Below are 20181 nucleotides of genomic sequence, written 5' to 3'. Positions count from 1 at the left end.
ACTCTGAGACAGAGGATATCTGATGATCACTGACAGAGTTCCCCTTTCACTTCACTGAGGAGTCCACATAGGGACAAGATGTGGAGATTTTCTGCTGATTACCCAGACAGGCTGTCGGGAGCTAGTTTCTTCTGAGGGACCTTTGGGTATCTGCCAGAGGGTAGCCCTGGCCTTGACCCCTCAGTTGTCACCTCAGTTTCCACACAATCAGAGATCTGTCTCCAAAAGGAACCCAATTGCCTATCTGGTCAACATTCCACCCACCATTGGTGTCAGTGCGAGTGGGGATTCACCAGAAGGCAACTGGAGAAACCTGCCCTCTGCTTTGAGAGTGGCAGCTGCCCTAAAAGCAATTACTAGCTGGCAGAGTAAACACTGTTTGGCATTCTATAAGGGACAGATAAAAGCCTGAACTGTCTTTATCTGAGGTGATTTCATAAGAGACCCATTTTACAACATTTTTAAGCAACTAAGTCCAAATGTAACACATACAAAACAAGAGTAAAAGATAATTTTAACAAAAGACAATGCATAAGAAAAACAAGAAATTTGCAAACATTTAAATCACACAACTAAAATTAAGACATTTTTGAAACAAAAGCCAAAACAAAAGCTAGAATTTATATGAAACAAAAACCAGAATCTATGAAACAAATGTCCAGAGCCTATGAAACAAAAGTTACCTTCTATGAAGCAAAAAGACCAAAGTTAGAACCTATGGAACAAAAACAAACTCTTACCTCTGACCAGTAATCTTGGTGGAAGACCTCCAAAATGATACAGGGGGAAAAGATGGAACTCAGAAACCTACTAGATATCCGAAACATAAGTTCGTGTTCTCTAAAATCAAAGAATGAATTCTAGGAACAACGGAGGTTAAGAGTAGGAAAATTTATTGAGAGAAAGAAAGCTTCTGCCTAAGAGAGACAGAAGAGGGACCAGAAAGTGGGTTGCCCCCATGTCATCTCCTTTTGCCTCTCTTCCTGTGTTCACTTAAACATGACCATGGTCTCATCATAGTTACCACAGTTGTCTTATTCAATTACTTCTGTACAGCCTTTACTGGGAACATCCAGGAATTGAGTCTCTGCTGGGTAAGTCATTCAAAATGGGCTCAAGCACCAGAACACACACACACACACACACACACACACACACACACGCACACGCACACACACACCAGTAACACACACAGAGTGAAGCTTGTCAAAATTCCAGAAATAAGCAAGTTTAGGCAAATCTTATACATGAAACAGGGAGTATATTTCTCACTGGTTCTCCTCAAATCTCACCTAATGCAGCCCAGTTTTGTGGATTCTAGAATATTTTCTCTGGTGAATGAAGATTACAAATCTTAGTTTGTGTTCTGTCAGTCATTCTGAAGAAATACGCTCCAATTTTGCATGACAAAAGAAAACAGTGTTTAGGTTTCTCTTCTGCAAGCTGAACCCAGTGCCTTGAGGTGCAGGCAGTTTTCCCTTAGGTTATCAACATTGTTGATGGAGGGAATGACACTTATCTGTGAAGAGGCCATATGTGAATCTGTATCCAATTAAGCATAACATTTATTAGGCAAAAGCAGTCAAAATTATCATGGAAAGATTATTTCTAAGTTGGTAAATAACTATTGTTAATTAAAAGTATAAGAATCACCTATAAAATGCAATGATGGCTGAGTACAATACCAGTGATTCAAGCCTCATCAATGGCATTGGGTTTTTAATTGCTATATTTTAGTAGTAATTTATACTGTTATATTGTTTATTCTTCATAAATATTACTTAGAAAAATCTTCCCTTCATTTATACAGTTATAATCTATTTTCTTCTTTTATAATCTATTTTCTATGCAATATTTATTAGTTTTCTTAATTTCCATAGCACCTATCTGTAGAATATCTGGTTGTTAATTATATATACTATGATAGTTTTAAAACATATCCACATGATATTTTCTTTTCTTTTGAAACAAAGAACAGGTATTCTGAGTCACCGAGGCTGAGGTGGTTTTCTTTTTTGTTAGAGGTTAGGGAAATTTAACCTCAACACAAATATGCTTTTTCTTTATCAAATGAAGATAAAATGTCTAGTTGTAGTCAGTCATCAACGAGTATCATCATAGTGTATTAGGAAGCAACTGAATGTAAGTTTTTGTCATTATTCTTTTACTAGATTTTCTTAAAAACAAAAGACTGATTTCATAGATTTTAAGCAAACATAAAATACCAAAGCTGTGTTGTTTAGTGTCCCAGGCTTCAGTTCATGAGCATTTAAATAAGAAATAGTCTCTCTTTTCAAACTGGTTGTGATAAATCAGTGAACAATCTTTGTACAGAAATAAATTCAGAGCTAGAAAATGTAAATCACAATGTATGTGGCATTAGGAGAGATAAAGCTGTACATTTAAACTAGGCAGTTTCCAAGTATGCCTTTCAAAATGTTCCAAAATGTTCACCGTTAAGTGATTTTATCCACTCATGGGATTTTAATGTCAGTAAAATTAACAGGTTGCATTTATGAAACAATTATGACTTGTTCTCATTGCCTTACATGTTTTATTTTACTTGGTCCTCAAAACATCACATGAAAGCACAGCCCAGAGCAGTTTTATATAAGGAAGGGGCCTAGAACCTATATGTAGGCCCAATCTGTTTCTGGAACTTGTGTTCTTAATGGCTGGCTATGCTGTTCAAAAGTCTCCAAAACCTACAGAATCCTCAATGAAAGATCACCCAGTCAGGCAGTTCAGATATTTTGTTTTTATGCAGTATTTGTTTCTGGGTCTCCATAGCTGTGATAAGGCTAAAGAAGCCAAGTTTTCCATGGCCAATACTTGCCTGATGATGTGGTGAGATAATTTGAATAATTCCAGTACTTGAATGAAATATTTTTCTAGATCTCAAACATTCAGCATTACCCAACCTTCACTCTGCCATATTAAAGAAGCCTTGATAATGTTCTATGCAGACATTACCATGTTTCTTTATTTCTCTCCTTGCATGTTTCAATTTTCTAACAGAAAAATATAATTAAAAGCTGTTTCCTTTCTTCTGCTAAGTGACAATTTGAAACAGTAGACAAAAGACAGTTGCATAGATTAGTCTCCACTTTCTTTGAACTTATAATCAGATGATCTCAGTAGCTCACTATGATTCTTGTTACTCAGGTGAGTATCTGAAACTAATTTGTTTATAATAAATAGACTTGATAGGGATAGAAAACAAGCTACAGATAATAAATAAAGTCTCAGTACTACTTCTTGCCAGGGAGCTGCAGGTCCCATGGAGAAACTGCTGTTCAGACTGCAGCATTGCTTGGGGAAAGGCAACTACAGAAAGTTCTAACCATCTTCACCTCACCTCAGCATAAAAACACCTGCAGAAAACCAGTGGATGTAAAATTAGGAAGATAAATGCATTTTTCTGAATTCTTATGCTGGTCACTGCATATCATCTCAAAAGGTGGCATTTGAGTATATTATATTTTATCTTCTTTAAAAATAATTACCATTTTTTATATTGTCTTTATATTTTACTTTTTTTTTTTTTTTGGTACTGGGGATCGAACTTGGGTCCTTGCTCTTGCGCAGCAGGCAGTGAAAGTACTGAGCTAAATCCCTGGCCCCTACTTTTTATTTTTTCCCTTTTCATTTATTCTGAAACCTGCACATCATGCCCCTGGAGTGAATGGTTACTAAGTTTTGGTTTTGTAACATTCTCTTACATAACAGCAATATTATTTCCTTTTTAAAAATAATTGATGTAGAAAATTATGTTTTTTGAAATTTTATTTTTATTATTTAACTCATTTTAAAATTGAATAATTAACAAATAAAATTATATAATTTAAGGTGTATAAAATCAGGTTTTGAGATACATGTAGGTTGTGAAATGATTACTATAATGAAACTAATTAGTATATCCATTACCTTATGTACTTACAGCAATTCTTAATTTCCTTTACTTAGAAACATAACAGTACAAGTCAAAAAATATTCTTAAACACAAAGAAAAATGTGCTCAGCATCTCACTTCCTGAGACCCATTAAAACAGTTAACTGAACACCATGCTAGATGATTTCTTTATACATTAATGCATTTTTGAAAATAAACAATTGACATTGCTATATACATATATTATTTGTAACCTCCTGTTTCACTTGGTGGTGTATAGTGGATACCTTTTCACCTCAGTAAATTCATGTCCGTATCATGATCTCTTAACATTATTTCCCTTTGAGAACTGTCAGCCCTCTTTTGTGAAGGGCTTGGGGTCATGGTAAATCAATATCTTTTTTGGAAAAGATCCTTGCACTGCCCTTGTGCTGAGTTTCTTCATGTACTGCCTTGGTATACACAGGGCCAGGGCATGGCCTGTTCTCTCAGGACCTGGTATCTTGCACAAGTATGGGGGCAGACAGTTATTGCTCTCACATTTATTATGTGGGTCTTACCAAACAGAGCTTCGATAATTTGGAAAGTCCTGTTTCTGTGTAAATGGCCTTCTTTTGCTCTCCAAGACTCTCCCCTATTCTGCCGTTAAGTTCCCTTTTTGATGAAGTTAGGTTACTTTATGATGCTTTCAGCAAAGGAATTCTAGTCAATCTGATCCTTTACCTCATTTTCTTTCTTCTCTCATTATTATTATTTTCCTGACTACTTTCAGCTCACATTAATCTTCTTTGTATTGAGTTTTTGTGTAGTACTGGGAATTTCACTGAGGTGCATCTGCCCTTTTTAATTTTTAAAATTTTTTAAATTTTATTTTGAGAGAGGGTCTTGGTAAGTTTTTAATTTGTTCAGGGTGGGCTCACACTTGCTATCCTCCTGCCTCACTTTCCCAGAATGGTAGAATTATAGGCATGTGTCATTGTGTCAGGCTGACTACACTTTTTTAAACTCTTGAATTTTGTAATTGTTTTTTTTTTCTACCACAGTCTTTTTTGTTTGTTTTTTTTGTTTTAAGATCAGAGGATTGATTTACTTTTATCTCTTTTGTGGGCATAATTTTTCTAGTGTACAATTTTTATTGGCCTTTTACAATTTTTCCTTGTGTTATCTAGAATAGGCTCTAGTCATACTCTTGTCTGATTGTTCATCATTGGGTAGGGCCATGTTTAGAGGGCTCAACTTGTTAAGATACTGAATACTGAAGAAGTGGCATCTTGAACATGAGCAAAAACAGCAACTATCTTAGATTTTAGTCTGCATTCTGAACCCTTTCTCACCAACACCATGTGATGAGCTAAGCTTCTGTTTCCAAAAGTCTGCCAGACTCACAGAAACCTTTGGTGTGTTATAGATGTTTTGCATGTGGTTTAACCAGAGGCTTACTTTGAAGGTGGTCGCTATGGTATAAATATTTGTATCCCCCAATGTTGTAGAATTAACAGATCATACACCTGGGAGGTGATCAAATGGTGAGCACTCTGCAGGGGATTAGTCTCCTTATTTTAAAGGAGGCTTCAAAGAGCTGTCTTGCTCCTTCTGCTATGTGAGGACCCAATGTGAAGGTACCACTTTTTTTTTTTTGTACTGGAATCGAACTCAGGACCTTCCATTTGAGAGGCAGGTGGCAGAACCACTGAGCTAAATCCCTGGCCTGAAGGTAGCAAATTTATGAACTGGTAAGTGGACCTTCACAGGACATTGACTTTATCAGTATCTTGATCTTGGACTTCCCAGCTGCTAGAATTGTGAGAATTAAATTTTCTGTTGTTCATAAGCTACTCAGTTTCTGGTATATATTATAGCAACCTTAGAACAACAGTGAAACAATATTCAGTTCCCTTCACTTTTATGGGGCCCTTTTTGAAACTCTGTTCAGATGATCATTTTTTTTTTTGGTAAAATATATCAAAATACTTGTAAAATATTTATCCTCAACTGGGGAATATCTTTTTTCCCCATGGCTTTCCTTCTTCAGTACTTCCCCCAGATGACATAGTACTGGAATGAATGGCTTTTGGGCTCTAGGGAAAGTAGAGAAAAATGCTTTTATTGCTAAGCTTATCTTTTAACACTGAAGGATTTTAAAATAAATTATGGATATATTCCCATTTCATTCTTAAATATTTTAGTGAGCATCTTTGAAAAGAAATAAAATTTTTCCTACAAAGTCAAAAATAGCATTCTCATATCTAATAAAATTAATACTAATTCCTCAATAGAATCTAATACATCTATGTTCAAACTTTTACACATTTCTACAAAATATCTTTTATGTATATGTGCTGCCAAAGCGAGCACCAAAATATCTTTTATGACTACTTTGCTCAAAGTGGGATTCAGTCCAGTACTAAAATTTGCATTTGATTGCTATATATTTTAATTAAAAAAAAACAGAATAGTTTCTTTCTCATTACATTGAGTTGCTGAAGAGAGTGAATGTTAGTCCAGTTGAATTGTTCACCTTCTGTATTTGATGGTTTGCAGCCTCTTGGTATTGTTTGGCATGTTTCTCTATTGCCTGGAAGTTAAAGTATTGATTATATTTAATTAAAAAGTTTTCAGGTCTAATACTTCCTGTGTGCTTCTCACTGAATCATATGCTTAGATGCAGAGTATTTGTTTTTTCAACCTCAGTTTGACCTTTGTATGAAAATAGCGACAGTATGGTATCTTAGTTGGAGAGCTATAGTTCCCATTAGGGATTTAGGTCCAGGCAGCTCCACACCAAAATGAAGCTTAAGTTTAACTAGTCAAAAATTCCAACTGATTTCTAACTAGGTGCTTTCCACTGGAATGATCAAAATAAAGGTACTGCTTAACTTTAATCAATCTTTTTTTTTTTTTTTTGCCTTGCTTCCCTGTTCACCTTATAAAACACTTTCCCTCATGCAGCTTCTTGAGAGACTAAAATCACCTGCTCAATTCATGAATTGCTGTCTGCTCTGATACTTAAAAATTTTGCTGTGTCTAAGGTTATCTTTTAACAACAAGAAAATCAACAGTGTAGTGATTCTTTGGTACCATATGAGGAACTAGTCCTTTGTCAGTCATTACCCAAAAGTTGAACACTAAATGACAATTTTTGCTTCAATCCATGCTTTCACTAAGAGGGTTATGCAATGTCTTTCTAAAGAGGACTCAGTCTAAGCCTTCATCATCTCTTAATTGGTTTCTTATTACAGCCCCCTAAATGATCTTCCCAAGTCCTTCTTTGCTCCTACAAATTATTGTGTACATAGCAGCAGAGGACCTGTTAATATACTAGTCAGATCATGTTAATGTTCTGCTCAAGTCCTCCAATGGCTTTTCCTCTTACTTGAAGTTCCCAGCCCTCCCCATGCTCCATAGGTGTTTTGAGTCCTGGCTTCCAGCTGACCCTCTGACTGCAACTGTTAGCACCTCCCTATTTAGCTCCTTCACTCCGCCCCAATCCCATGGTCTCTGTGTTTTTTCTAGAGTTCCCTAACACATTCTACCCAAAGGGCTTCTTTGGATTGCTCTACTCCTTGTTATTTGCATGGCTCACTCTATTACTTCAAGTTTACACTCAAATGATATCATAGGAGAGATGACTTCTTGACTACTCTATTCAAAATAGCGCCTCTAACTCCTATATTTATACTCTTTGCCCTCTCACTCTGCATCATACTTACTCATAGCATTTGCATTTTTAGCGGGTTATATTTACTTTTCTGAGTGGTCCCCTCTGCACTATGAACACCAAGAGGACAGACACATTGCCTGTTTCACTTACTCCTATATCCTCAGTTCTGAACAAAATGCCAAGCTGGCATGCAGCGAAAGTGGCACTTTAAAATTGAAAGTAGTTACTGCTTTTATCAGAAGAGTGACCTGGTTAAAGGAAATGTCACCCTTTTTCCATCGTGCTTCTAGCTGAGCCATTGGAATGATTCATCTTGGTAAATTATATATAAATAAAGTACTCTTAAATAACAACTCCCATCAAGTTCAACTCATACTTCTCAAGGACACAGAGTCTTGCCCCAGCTCAGATCCTTCAGGAGGGAAATAGGAATTAAGTGAACTCCCTTCTAATACATATATATGTATTTTCAAAGGACTGCCTGCAGAGTAATCAGAGACAAGTCACCAGTGATTAGTTTCCAGTTACACTCAATCTATCCTCATCAAGGGCAAATGGAACAAGGTGAATAGCTATTTTCTTCTTCAAAGTCAAAATTTGCTTTATTAAATATTTTTTTTAACTTCATAACAAGTTCATGAATAGAATTTACATTCAAAGAATTGCTTTTATCCCATTCATTAAAAAATCATTGGATTTTAAATCCTCGCCAAAGCCTAGAAAACCTATTAAATTCATGCAACTTTTCAAAAATTCTAGCTACACTTAGGAATCTCAATTAAATGACCCCATACTGTTGTCTCAAAAATAATAACAAGGAACTTTTATATTTTGGGAGGATAGTTTGAAAATGCTCATTCTCTCGAGAAGTTCTGTTCGTCTATCCCTTTCTTCAAGCAAATCCTTTCAAATTCAGATGTTTTATACATATATATTGATATAACAGGCCTTTTCTCCCCCAGAATTTCACCAATATAGCCCACAATGATCTTGAGTTAAACAGATGGGAGCCTCACACTTAGCTAAGCAAAAGAGACATATAGCTAACAATAAGCCTTGCACTGAGGAAAATAGCTGGGGATGAGACCAACTATTTCCCTTTGATCAGACCATCAGTAACGTTCTTAGAGGAGGTCTCCCTCTGCTCTCCTTTGGATGCATGCTGCCCTAATCCAGGCTTCAGGGGCAAGGGAATAAAAGGTGATTATAATATTTCATTTACTTTCCACCTATGGGGATTAACATGGACATCCAATGCAATTACATGGTGACAGTGATGAAGACTGAAGCCAATAGAGCTGCCTGTCTCTGCTACATAAAGCAGGTCATCTAGTTACTGCCGGACAGCAATTTCCAGAAAATCTTGTAATTAGGTTGTGAAATGGTAGCAAATAGGATGAACTGAAGAGGCTGATGTGTGGCCCAAAGTAATTTGGTTTCTACTAAAATGTGCTGCAACCCACCTTCTTCCTATTTATTAAAGTGCTATTATATACCGAGTTACGCTGTTATGGAGGGTAATGGGGAGTCAGACACTTAAGTATAATGAAATTAGATTCCCCCTTGCCTGCAGCAGAGGCACAGTGACATTTTCTTGTAAAAGCTGTGAAAGTGGTTTCTGAAAACTAAGCCTGACCAAAAAACAATGGAATCCACTTCAACATAAAGAATAAAAGAGCTAAAAGCTGATGAGCTTGGACACTTTATTGTTGCCCTGTCCTGCCTGATTTTAATTCGAAGTTGTTGTAAAGCCAGAAGGTGGAAGAATAGAAACCATAGTCAGTGAACCATCATGTTTTATCAGTCTACAAAGAGAAGGAAATTGTTTTCTTATTTCTAGAATGTGAACAACAACAAACAACAATGGCCTTGCTTTGCAATTATGGTTCTGACTTCTGGCATTTTCTTGAATTTGCAATGTCTTTACTTATCTTCTTTTAAACCATGGATATGGAAAACAAGTGGAAAATTTGGAAAATAAGCATCCGTATAACATGATACTATAAAATTCGAAAGTTGTGGGCATGCCTCTTTTTTTGTGGAAGATAACACTAAAATAATTGGTTCCCTTGTTTCTCACAGTTTTTAGTATCCATTTTGTCCAACTCTGATCTGTCTGTGCTTTGAAGCTGAATCTGATTTGAGATATGAGTTGATCTAATCACTCATTACATAAAGATGATGTCAGGAATCACCAAATTGTCAGAAGGAGGATCATACATAGTCATTTATTTAAGAATCAGCAAGAAAAACCAAATCTGTTGATTAGGAATTGCGGTGAGGATAACAAGGCAGCTAATGAAGCAGTTTTCACTAAGTGAAGCAAAGTGCAGCATTGTTTTAGAAACCAGAGCTCTCGAAGAGAGATGTCAACTGTCCTTAGCAAGCTGCGCAGCACAGGCTTCTTGCTGGGCCACAGAGAAGGAAATCCTTGTCTGGACTCATCATAAGGGCACTGTGGGTAGTAGGAGATTTGCAGTGAATCAAGTCAGACCTCCCTCAGGAAGAACAGGCACTTCAGGGATAACCTAGAAACTTAACCACTTAAGTTCCAGAACACAGTATGAGTCTGTGGCCTTGGGAAAACAGAACTGCATGTAAACAAAATGTTATATGTTCAAGAAATCCAGAGATGCTGGTAGAAATTATATTAATGTCACCAGAGATAAAATGCATTTTCTTAGGTAGGTAAAAATCCTCAAGAAATTCTGTTGTTTACATACAGAAAACCTTAGAAATGACTCTATACCAGATGGCAGAACTGAAAAGGAGTCTCAATGAGATCACATGACCTTGATTGATGCTGACTAGAGCAAGGGATTGGCCACTGTCTCTCAAGCTACAGCCTTGGGTAGTCTCACAACATTTATAGAACTTCAGTTTGTTTGAAATATTTATTGTTTATTTAATTTTTTTCTTTAAACTTTAACTGAGCTTCATCCTAAGCAAAACTATCTCTGAAATTATTACATGTACTTTTTGAGTATGAATTGAAATAAATACAAAATATTAAGAAGAAAATATTTATAGAAACTTAAGCACCACAATGGTATATTTTAGGAAAATAATTTGTGAAGTCATCGTGTGTGTGTGTGTGTGTGTGTGTGTGTGTGTGTATGCAGGCATGTGGACGCTTCTAGAAAGTTTTCAGAATCCTGGCTTGAAGACTAAGAAGGTTTTTTTTTCTAAGTGGATATAGAATAGATAAAGACATTGTAGCTGAATGGAGCAACTTCAGAGATGGGAAAACTTAGTATATTTGAAAAGTGATGAATGTAGAGTTGAAACAGTCTGTATTAGGAGAGTATACAGTAATGTAAAATGACCTATATTATTATAGGGATGTTTAAGTTTCCTTAGATATTCCCCTCTGACACACATTGTTGACTGAAACTTACCAACTATTTTTATTCTTTGGGTGTTGTATTCACTTAATGAAGATCACTTTTTGTCTTCACAGTATTTATAACCATGTTCTTTTTTTTTTTTAACAAAGTTGAAAAGTATTCTTTTATTGCAGACATTTCCATATACAATGTTAGTGAAGTCGACCTCCTCTACCCCCTGGTGATGCATATTCCTATCTTATAAAATATTCAAGCAACACCCTTGACATTTCATGTTACTCTCTTTTTTAGTACCTGGGGATTTGCTTTGGCTAGGTTTTCTATTTTAACCCATGCTTCTCACTCTTTCACTTTTAGCTTCTCTTTCAGTTTCTCTGCTTTAAACTGTTGGGTACAATCATCAAATAGTTTCTGGTTCATTTCCATGAAGATAGTTCAGGGTGTTGTATATCAAGCCATGTATCGTCTTGTTCCAATGGGTCTTGGAGTTGTGGTACAGGGATGGAAACATGATGGGCAGGATCTTTGCTGTGTTGAGAAGTGCCATGACCACTGGCTCAGTGAGGGTGCTGTCCTTCTTCTGAAACTGCATGGCACAGCACGCCAGCTGGGGGTGGTAGACACTCAGTGATTCACCTTGTGCAAAGGCAGTAACACCTTCAATAAGAAAATCTTGTGCTCTTCTTTTCATGGTAAGGCAAATCCATCAATTATACTTCCCAGTATTTTTAGTAATTCTACTATGCCATCATGATGCTCTGTTTCATAAATAAACCTATAAAGTATAATATTTATCTGTTTCCTGATGTAAGCTCTCAGGCCTAGGAACTTCCCGAAGATTCTGTGAAGGGTGGTTTTAAGAAAATCTCTTTCTCTCAGATCTTCCTCTCTGTCAAAGAGCTCTAAAAGCTGCAACAAAAACTTCTGATCAATATACTTCTTTGCTATATTAGGCTGGAAATCTGGAGACTCTAAGAAAAATTCATAAACAAGCTGCAGATGAGGCCAGGCTGCTTCTAAGGTTAGTTCGTCTTCCTCAGGGTCAAATTCTGTTCCCATAGGGTTGGAAGAAGGTGGCAATGTTCGGAATATGTTAACTGAAAACATGTGGACTACTTCTGGATAAATAGGCTCCGTGATCACATTCCAATTATGGGTGATGTATTCCACCACTTCACTTAAAGCAGCTCGTTTCACTTCCATCCACTTGAGGTCACTCAGTGGGTCAGAAACAAAATCAAAGAGGATGCAACACTGACATAACTTCTGGGTAAAAAGCTTCTCTTTATCCGCAGGAGGAACATCTCGAGTATGGATCAAGGTCATGGGCTGGAAAGACCCACTGGAGTTGGCCACATCCACCACCATCCCACTGCCTGCCTTGTTACATACATGTCAACATCTAGACTCCAACAGGAAAGGTGGTGTACCCCTTAAGGCAACAAACCAGCCTCCCTTTTAGTTTTTTAAAAAAGTATAATCATATTCTTGAAGAAAGTGTTTTTTTCTGCTGGAAAGCTTAAAATTAATTCAAAGATGTGTAGTTACAGGAATTTGGAGAAGGATCTGAGCTGAGGTAGAAGGGAGGGCATGACATAACTGGAAGACTTCTTATTGGTTTGAAGAAAGGTAAGACCAAGAAGTACACTGGGAAAGATACAAAGAATTATGGGAAGAAATGCATGTGTTATAATTTACAGGAGAGTTCTCCTGGAATATAGAATATTTGTAGTAAGTACACATATTATCTCAAAGGAAAAATTTGGGCTATATTATGTTGAGTCTTGAATACCTGGATAGCAATTTGGCAACTGCTTTGTAAGAAGTTATAAGTCTGAGGAATGGAAAAAAAAAACATTTTAGAGCTTCAGAGGATATCAGAGGTCATTGAATCTTTTCCTTCATTTTATGGAGTTTAAATTACTTTGCCCATGCTATAAGATATTTGTTAGAATCTGCTTTGGAAATCAGGTTTCTATAAAGCAAAAACATAAAAACTGCATTAGGAATATAAATCTGGGAGATATTCTTTCTCATAATGCTCTTTACACAATACAAATACATGACCTGAGTGCAGAATGCAATAAGCTAATAGCATGAGTTAGTTTTTTCAATTAGCTACCTAACCACTTTGTAAATTCCTGATGTTGAGTGAATGGGGGTGAGTTAAAGTTTCCAAGTATGAATGCTATCCTGGGAGATCAGGTACTCATGACATTTCTACAAGAACCTGCATGAAAGCCCTGGATATTCAGAAAAAGAGATGCAAGAGGAACTCTAAAGATAACTTTGTCCAACTGTGTGGTGGTGAAATGACTTTAAGGCCAAGTGGAGTGTTTCTAGGAGAATATAGCAATGGTGATATGACATATATGACATGATTATATGACTGCATAATATTATAGGACGTATCTTGCTGGAATTTCTCCCTTCTTGGTGGTCTTGAGGAGGCAAGTGGCTATGGGGGTGGAGAAGTCCCATATGGCAAGGAACTGAAGACCTCAGTCCTACAACCACATGGAAATGAATTTTCCCAACAAACTGAGCAAGCTTCCAAGTGAATACTTTCACAATTGAATCTCAGATGAGACTTCAACCCTGAAACCTGTGATACTCTATACAGAAGATGCAATTTAGGCATACTTAGACTTCTGACCCACAGACTTTGAAATAATGTGTGCTGTTTAAATTGTGACATTTGTAGAACTCTTATTATCTAGCAATAGATAACTAATACACCTAGCACAGTGCTTAACTCCAAATTACCTCAATATTATTTTAGTGTTGATTTTCTCTTCTTCCCTAATGTACTTATCTCTTATATGATTTGGTTTAGATCACCCTTTACAACATTGGTTATTATATCACAGCCATGGGATAAGTGCAAGTGAAGAAATATATTTGGTAATCATTTTTCTCTTTCCTATTTAGTGACACTGTATGAATACATATAAAGAGATCTTATCACCAATATGCTTGTGAAATGTCAACTCAACTCACAAATATTTATGTTAGTCTCAAATACATAAATATATCAGTATCTTTTCCTGCCTGGAAATCATTTTTATTTACCATCTCTAGGATCCATTGTTTTCTCCTTATCACATTTCCCTTGCCCACAGACATATGCTATAAATAAGCAGCTTTGTAGCGATTGTTCACTGTTCATCAAAGACTTGTGTTTTCCTCTCATGGTGTAAACTTATCCCTAGGACGTGACTGCTCAGCCAGGGACTGTACGTTGTTCAGCACCTCTCCCTCCCCATATTTAGTTGTGACCATGGTACCCAATTCAGGTCAGTGTGGTGGAAGTGCTGTGTTTCCCATTTTTCTTTTTGATTTATTATTTCCTCTTCCCCTCAGCTACCAGAAGTGATTGTCTGAAGGCATAGGAGTGAATGGGGTGTCAGACTGAAAAAGCCTGGGTGTCTCAATCCTTTGCATGTCTCTAGAAAAAGGCTGCACCCAAACACTTCATTGGAGTTGCAATAAAAAAGCACTTCAAAATTGCTGAATCCCTAAGCTTTCACTTTACTATAGACACTAGTAGAGTTACTTTGACTAATTTGTTGTATAGATATTGAGAAGGGACTGGAAGCACAGGGCAATGCTTAAGACTCTCCTATGTGGAAAATTCTGACATTGCTGAACCTGCCAGGTCCACTGATGCTCCCAGTTTAGTAATTTCACATCGTTGTTATTTAAAACAACAGATGGAGATCCAACATATAGGATTGCTTCATTTTTCTTTTTCATACTACAGAAAAATCTATTGCCGTTCCTTTTAAAAAATACAGTTTGGGTAAAAAAATACAGTTTGGGTGTTAAATTGACTGTTGTCCTAATTATTTTGTAGGTTTCAGACTTTGAGCTTTTATCCCAGAAATCTTTCAAATAGGCATATTGTATGTTCTGTGTGTATGTGCAGAATACAGATAGTGAACTAATTATGTTTCTAGTGTCAGTTTTTAAGTCAATTGCTTAGAATTCACATTATGTTTTTCCTATCATAATTATAATATTTTGGGTTTGATATTATTCAAATAGAATTACTATATTTTCTGAAGTTCACATTCCTGTTAAAGTTTGTGTTAAATAGGTTTCTAGAAATTGATAACACACTATGTATATTTTTCTCTAAGAACATGCATTTCAAATGCCAACTGGATTCCAGGAACATTTACTTGTTCACCCCCACTTGCCTTGAGATAGTAGCTTCTCCAGCGTTAACTGGGGCCAGGGCTCAGTGGAAGGACACTAGATACATTTGAGCACTTATAATTTGATAACCTTTTACATGCTTAATAGAAATATATAAGATTCAACTTATCTAGCTTCCTACCGTAGACACCTAAAGTTGCAGAAATTTCATATTATAAACATATTTGCATATATCTTTGTGTACTTTTTCATTAAAATAGAAAAATTTCATTAAAATAGAACTTATATTTCTGAACCAAGAATATGGTCTTTTTGAAAACTTTTAGTACAAATTTCCAAATTACTTTCTGGAGCATTGAAATATTACACAAACTTACATTCCTGTAAGTGATACATGAACTTGTCTGCCTTACATGTATTGATAATTAACATAAAAAGTCTTTTGCTGATTTGCTGATAAAAAAATCATATTATTTTCTCAAATCATATAAAAAATACTTTAGAATTTCAATTTGGTCCCTTTAAGGTCTCTATTAATGAGGTGTTTACAAATAATAAGAGGCAATGAAGAGACATCAAATTAAAAGCTAATCAAATTATTATTTACTAAATTATTATTAGTCTCAATGATTTTTGAAGGTAGAACTTAATTATATGTTACTGCTAACAGTGCTCTTATTCAAAGCCAGCATTGGGGTGACTTTGTCACATCTTGTAAATACCAAATTGCAAGTCTTATCTGGAAACCTATCCCCTTCCTATTTCCTCCCATCCACAGACCAGTGTATTTCTAAATGTGGTTTGGGGTTACCTACAGAAATGACATATCCTAGAATTTACTTAAGGTCTGTTGGATAAATGTGTCAGGCCTAGGGAATTTTATTTTAAAAATTTGTTTTTCATGTGCAATTTTAACTAGAGTAAGGTGAATTTTATTTTTACTTTATCTTTGCTTCAAATTTTTCTATGAGTGAGGACATCGTTTTCCATTTTGCTTTTATATGAAATTTATAATTCTCCCTGAATGTTAATAAGTCTCTGTTGAATCTGATTATAAACTGGAAATAAAGTGCTTGAATAATTGACCTGTAGCAGCTAGAGTGAGAACATTGCCACATTTAGCATCTTTTTAATGTAAATAGTGTTTGGTAAATCAACTCTTCACCTAAAGGAATGTTAATTCTAATGCAAGCAGTCACATAGTGATTTTGTCAAAGAAAAGAGACCTTCTCCTTTTAGGGATTTAAACAAGTAGATTTCGGTTAACAGGAAAAATCAATTATAACTAGAGACCCTAACACAATTTGATTTGTCACTAAAACCCAGTCTGAGTAGTGAAACACACATTGGTTTCAGAAGAAGGCTTGAGTTTGAATGTGCTTTGCCACTCACCACTGAGAAATTACTGAGTACCTCTGAGCTTCTGTGTTTTTCCTTTGGGAAACAGAGATATCATGCAACTTCATAAGGTAGGGTGTTGTGAGAATCAAATAAGATAATACAGGTGAATATGATTTTGAGATTGAGACATTCAGCTGTTGCAACTCCTAGATAAACTGCCATCTTTCCCAGTCTTCCCTCCATGAAAACCATAAGTCTGTCTGGCAGAAAGCATGTCATATAGGGCTCAAGGTGCCCGGTATGAACCAAGACATTATTTTGCAGAATGTTAAGCCATCTCTCTTTTTTTCATACTATGTCTTTCAAATTTAGGCTGCCAACCAGAATTGCATCATAAACAGTTACTTCAAGAGGTTTTGCTTTTTCTTTTGCAAAGCATTTCACAATTTTTATTATTTTGGAGCTTTTGAAAAAGTAGGGCTCCTGTCATTGTGATTTCTTTGTTTTAGCTCTTCAAGAGAGCCAGATGACTGCAATGTTCACCACATCACATCATGGAAGAGAGTGCTAGATGAGTGAACCTGACTTTCACAGGGAAGGCAGAGTAAAGTAAACCATTTATGGCTCTCAGAAGTCATGGCCTTTCCTTTTCCTCAGCACAAGAGGCTGTCAGCTGTCATGTTGAATGCAGAGTAAAAAACAATGAAGCAACACTTTCCGGGCTTGTACATGTTCATTAAGGGTTGTTCCTGTGAGGTCTTATGGCAGCCATAACCCAGGCCACTTTCAAATATCAAAACCCTGGGTTGGGATTTTGCCATTGCAGAAAAGTATAATATCAGCAAGAGGCAGAATGGAAGGGAAAGGAATAGGAGGTGAGATAGGACAGAAATTTTGGCCTATAATCAATAACTTCTATTTATAATGTCACTTTTTCTCCTGGACCTTAATCTTCCCTCTGAGGGAAAAAAATAATAAAGTGAAAATGGAGTGCCCTTGAGGGGACAGGAGTTCCAGTGAGGGGGTGCTGTCTACAGTGGACCTTTAACAAGGCGCTCAGTCACTTAGATTTGAACCGGTTCCCAGGGGTGAGCTTGCCTTTCACTGCTGGGCACAATTGTCAGGCAGCAAATAACCAAGACAAAAAGTGAGTGCATTTTCTTAGTCAAGCAGTGGGCCTTGCAGAAGCTGTTCTTCTTTGTGCATTTTCCCCTGTTACCAAGATACTGGCATCATGCCCTGCCCATGAGAGCTGTTCTTCCCTCACAGCTTGCTTTGGTTGCACTGAAATGATTCAGGTTCTTTTGTTTGTTTGGTTTTGGTCAGGAAGACTTTATAACCCTGTATTTCCCAAAGTGATAAATTTATGTAATTCTAGTGCCATGAAAAAACATGACATAAGGGAAAGTTCTTACTGTCTATGCCTGTCACCCCTCAACCCCCATCATCTTTTCCCCTCTCCCCAGTCCATTACTTCAGCCATAGGATTGGCTTCTCCCTGCTGAATTTAGTCAATCACACATGGACCAAAGGCCTCAGTGGTCTCTTTAAAATTAAATTTATCTTTAAAGAGCAGATTATGATATCGTGTTATTAGACCTTGTGAACTGGGATTTCCTAGAATTTGTATCAATACACTGAAAGCATAATCAAACATATAATGTGGTTCATTCATAGCATCAAACTGAAGAATATGATTCTACTTTATTTAAGTAGAAGGTTTGGGGTACCTTTAGGGAGGCCTGAAAAGAATATGTTGAGAAATGGAGAATGATTCTTTTTTTCCCCTTGTTTAGAATGATTCTTTTAATCCATCTTGGCTTATGACAAAATATTCCAAATGACAGCTATGGCCATGTCAATGGATAGAGGGGTCAGATGCTGTTTTAGAGGGTATTTTAAGTAATACAACGGAAAATGATAGACCCTAAGATGCTGACTCCTTTAACTCATATTATCTTAAGTGTAGTTCATAGATTAAACATAATTTAGATAAAGTTAAACTGCTTAACTTTGAGATTGGTGATAAATACTAGATTTGATAATGTCCCTGCTGTTTCCAATGCTGTGACTTTGGGTAAGTCCCCAAGTCCTTATGAAGCTTTTTGAAAAAACATAAAATGGTATATTCAACTGTGGCCTAACTCACAGGGATGTTAGGACAATAAGTGATGCTCTGAAGGGCTTACTGCAGAGCAGGCACATGGTAGGGCTCAGTGAATAGTGCTGTCACTATCTAAGAGAGCTTCTAATATGTACAATTCCACTGTTACTAATGAGACCATGAAGCTATTTAAGACACTAGAGAATTAGACAACTGGTGTAGGACAGTGGTTAAAAGACCACATTTTGGAGCTGCCTGAAAACCAATTAGTAAATGTGTGACTCTTAGCTAGATATTTGTCTGCCTTGTTATTCCCTTTACTTATCAGCTGAAAGGGATTAAAAACAGCTTCTCTTCGTAGAATTTCTGTGAGTATTAAAGGTGATACAGAACCCTTGAAAGGGCACCCCCCACAAGGTCAATTCTATGTCAGTCTTTGTTATTACTGGTATCATTTTTATCATTACCATTGTTATTCTTTTTAATACAGCAGCATATTACTGAGGATTTCATCCTGATGCAAGAAAGCTGGGGCAATAGGTCATTTGGAAAAATTTTAAAAGAAATGTTTCCAGCTGGATTCTCCACATTTTTAGGAATCACCACAAGGAAGTGAAAGTGAGGTGGGGAAGGAAGCAGGATTGAGGAGAGACAGAACTGAGTTGCACGTGTGCTTGGGGGGAGCTGCCTGGGGGGCTCTGCACTGGGCATAAATTGTTATGCCTTTAATCAGTCATGGAACATGAGGCACCCCAGGAAGGGCATGTCTTTGTTTATTTACTTATTTCTATGTATTTAATTCTTGTGCTTTTTGAGACAGGTTCTTGCTATAAAGTCCAGGCTGGCCTTGTAACTTTTATGTAGCCCAGGCTGGCTTCAAACTCATGATCCTCCTGCCTCATCCTGCCTAGAGATGGGATGGCAGCCATGGGCCACTGAAGCTGGCTACTTATTTATTTAATTGACACATAATAATCGTATATGTCTATGAGGTATAGGATGGTATTTTGATACCAGTATACAATGTGTAATATCAAATCAGGGTAATTAGCAATTCCATCACCTTAATCATTTATCATTTCTTTGTGTTGGGACTATTCCCAATCTTCCCTTCTGATCCCTTTTAAATGTATACTAAATTGTTGTGAACTGTATTCACCAGGCTGTGCAATGGAGCATTAGAACTTCTTCCTCCTTTCTAAGTAGATTTTGGTACTCATTAGCCAAGTTCTGTCTACCTTGTTACCTTTATAAAGCCTCTGGTGATCACTATGCTAGTCTTTATTTCTACAAAATCAAAATTTTAGTAACCACATATGAGTAAAAACATGCAATATTCATCTTTCTATGTGTGGCTTATTTCATTCAACATAATATTGCCGGAAGCCATCTCTGCGGGCATCTGACCAAGGGCTCAGGGCAGACAGCTGCAGAAATCCATTCATAAGCCTCCCAGAAGCCGGGGGAACAAGTTCTTTCTTGAAGGGGTCCTGGGCACATGTCTTTGTCTCTCACAGGAATATTTATTTCCAAAGCATTGAGCAAGTTATATTTATATTATTTTAAAACATTTCTACATTCTGTGCCGTCTGCAATTTTGTGAACGTGGTACTTCTCAAAAGGATAAGTTGCTAGAGGGCAGGTTTGTGTTTTAATTCATCTTTGTCTCACAATT

The 20181-nt window shown here is 36.6% G+C and overlaps 1 protein-coding gene and 1 pseudogene across 1 annotated transcript in view; both read right to left on the bottom strand.

Annotated features, from left to right (window-relative positions):
* Positions 1 to 20181, bottom strand: part of Galntl6 (polypeptide N-acetylgalactosaminyltransferase like 6) — a 1152292-nt gene that overhangs the window by 168139 nt on the left and 963972 nt on the right. The window lies entirely within an intron of this gene.
* On the bottom strand, positions 3822 to 15285 carry LOC147826722 (serine/threonine-protein phosphatase 2A 56 kDa regulatory subunit gamma isoform pseudogene; annotated as a pseudogene).

Source organism: Heterocephalus glaber, unplaced genomic scaffold, assembly GCF_053883595.1.
Source record: "Heterocephalus glaber isolate CG9 unplaced genomic scaffold, H.glaber_assembly_v1.0 deba00001461, whole genome shotgun sequence".
Classification (NCBI taxonomy): Eukaryota; Metazoa; Chordata; class Mammalia; order Rodentia; family Bathyergidae; genus Heterocephalus; species Heterocephalus glaber.
The sequence above is the reverse complement of the archived record's forward strand: the minus strand, read 5'-3'. Positions and strand labels throughout refer to the sequence as shown.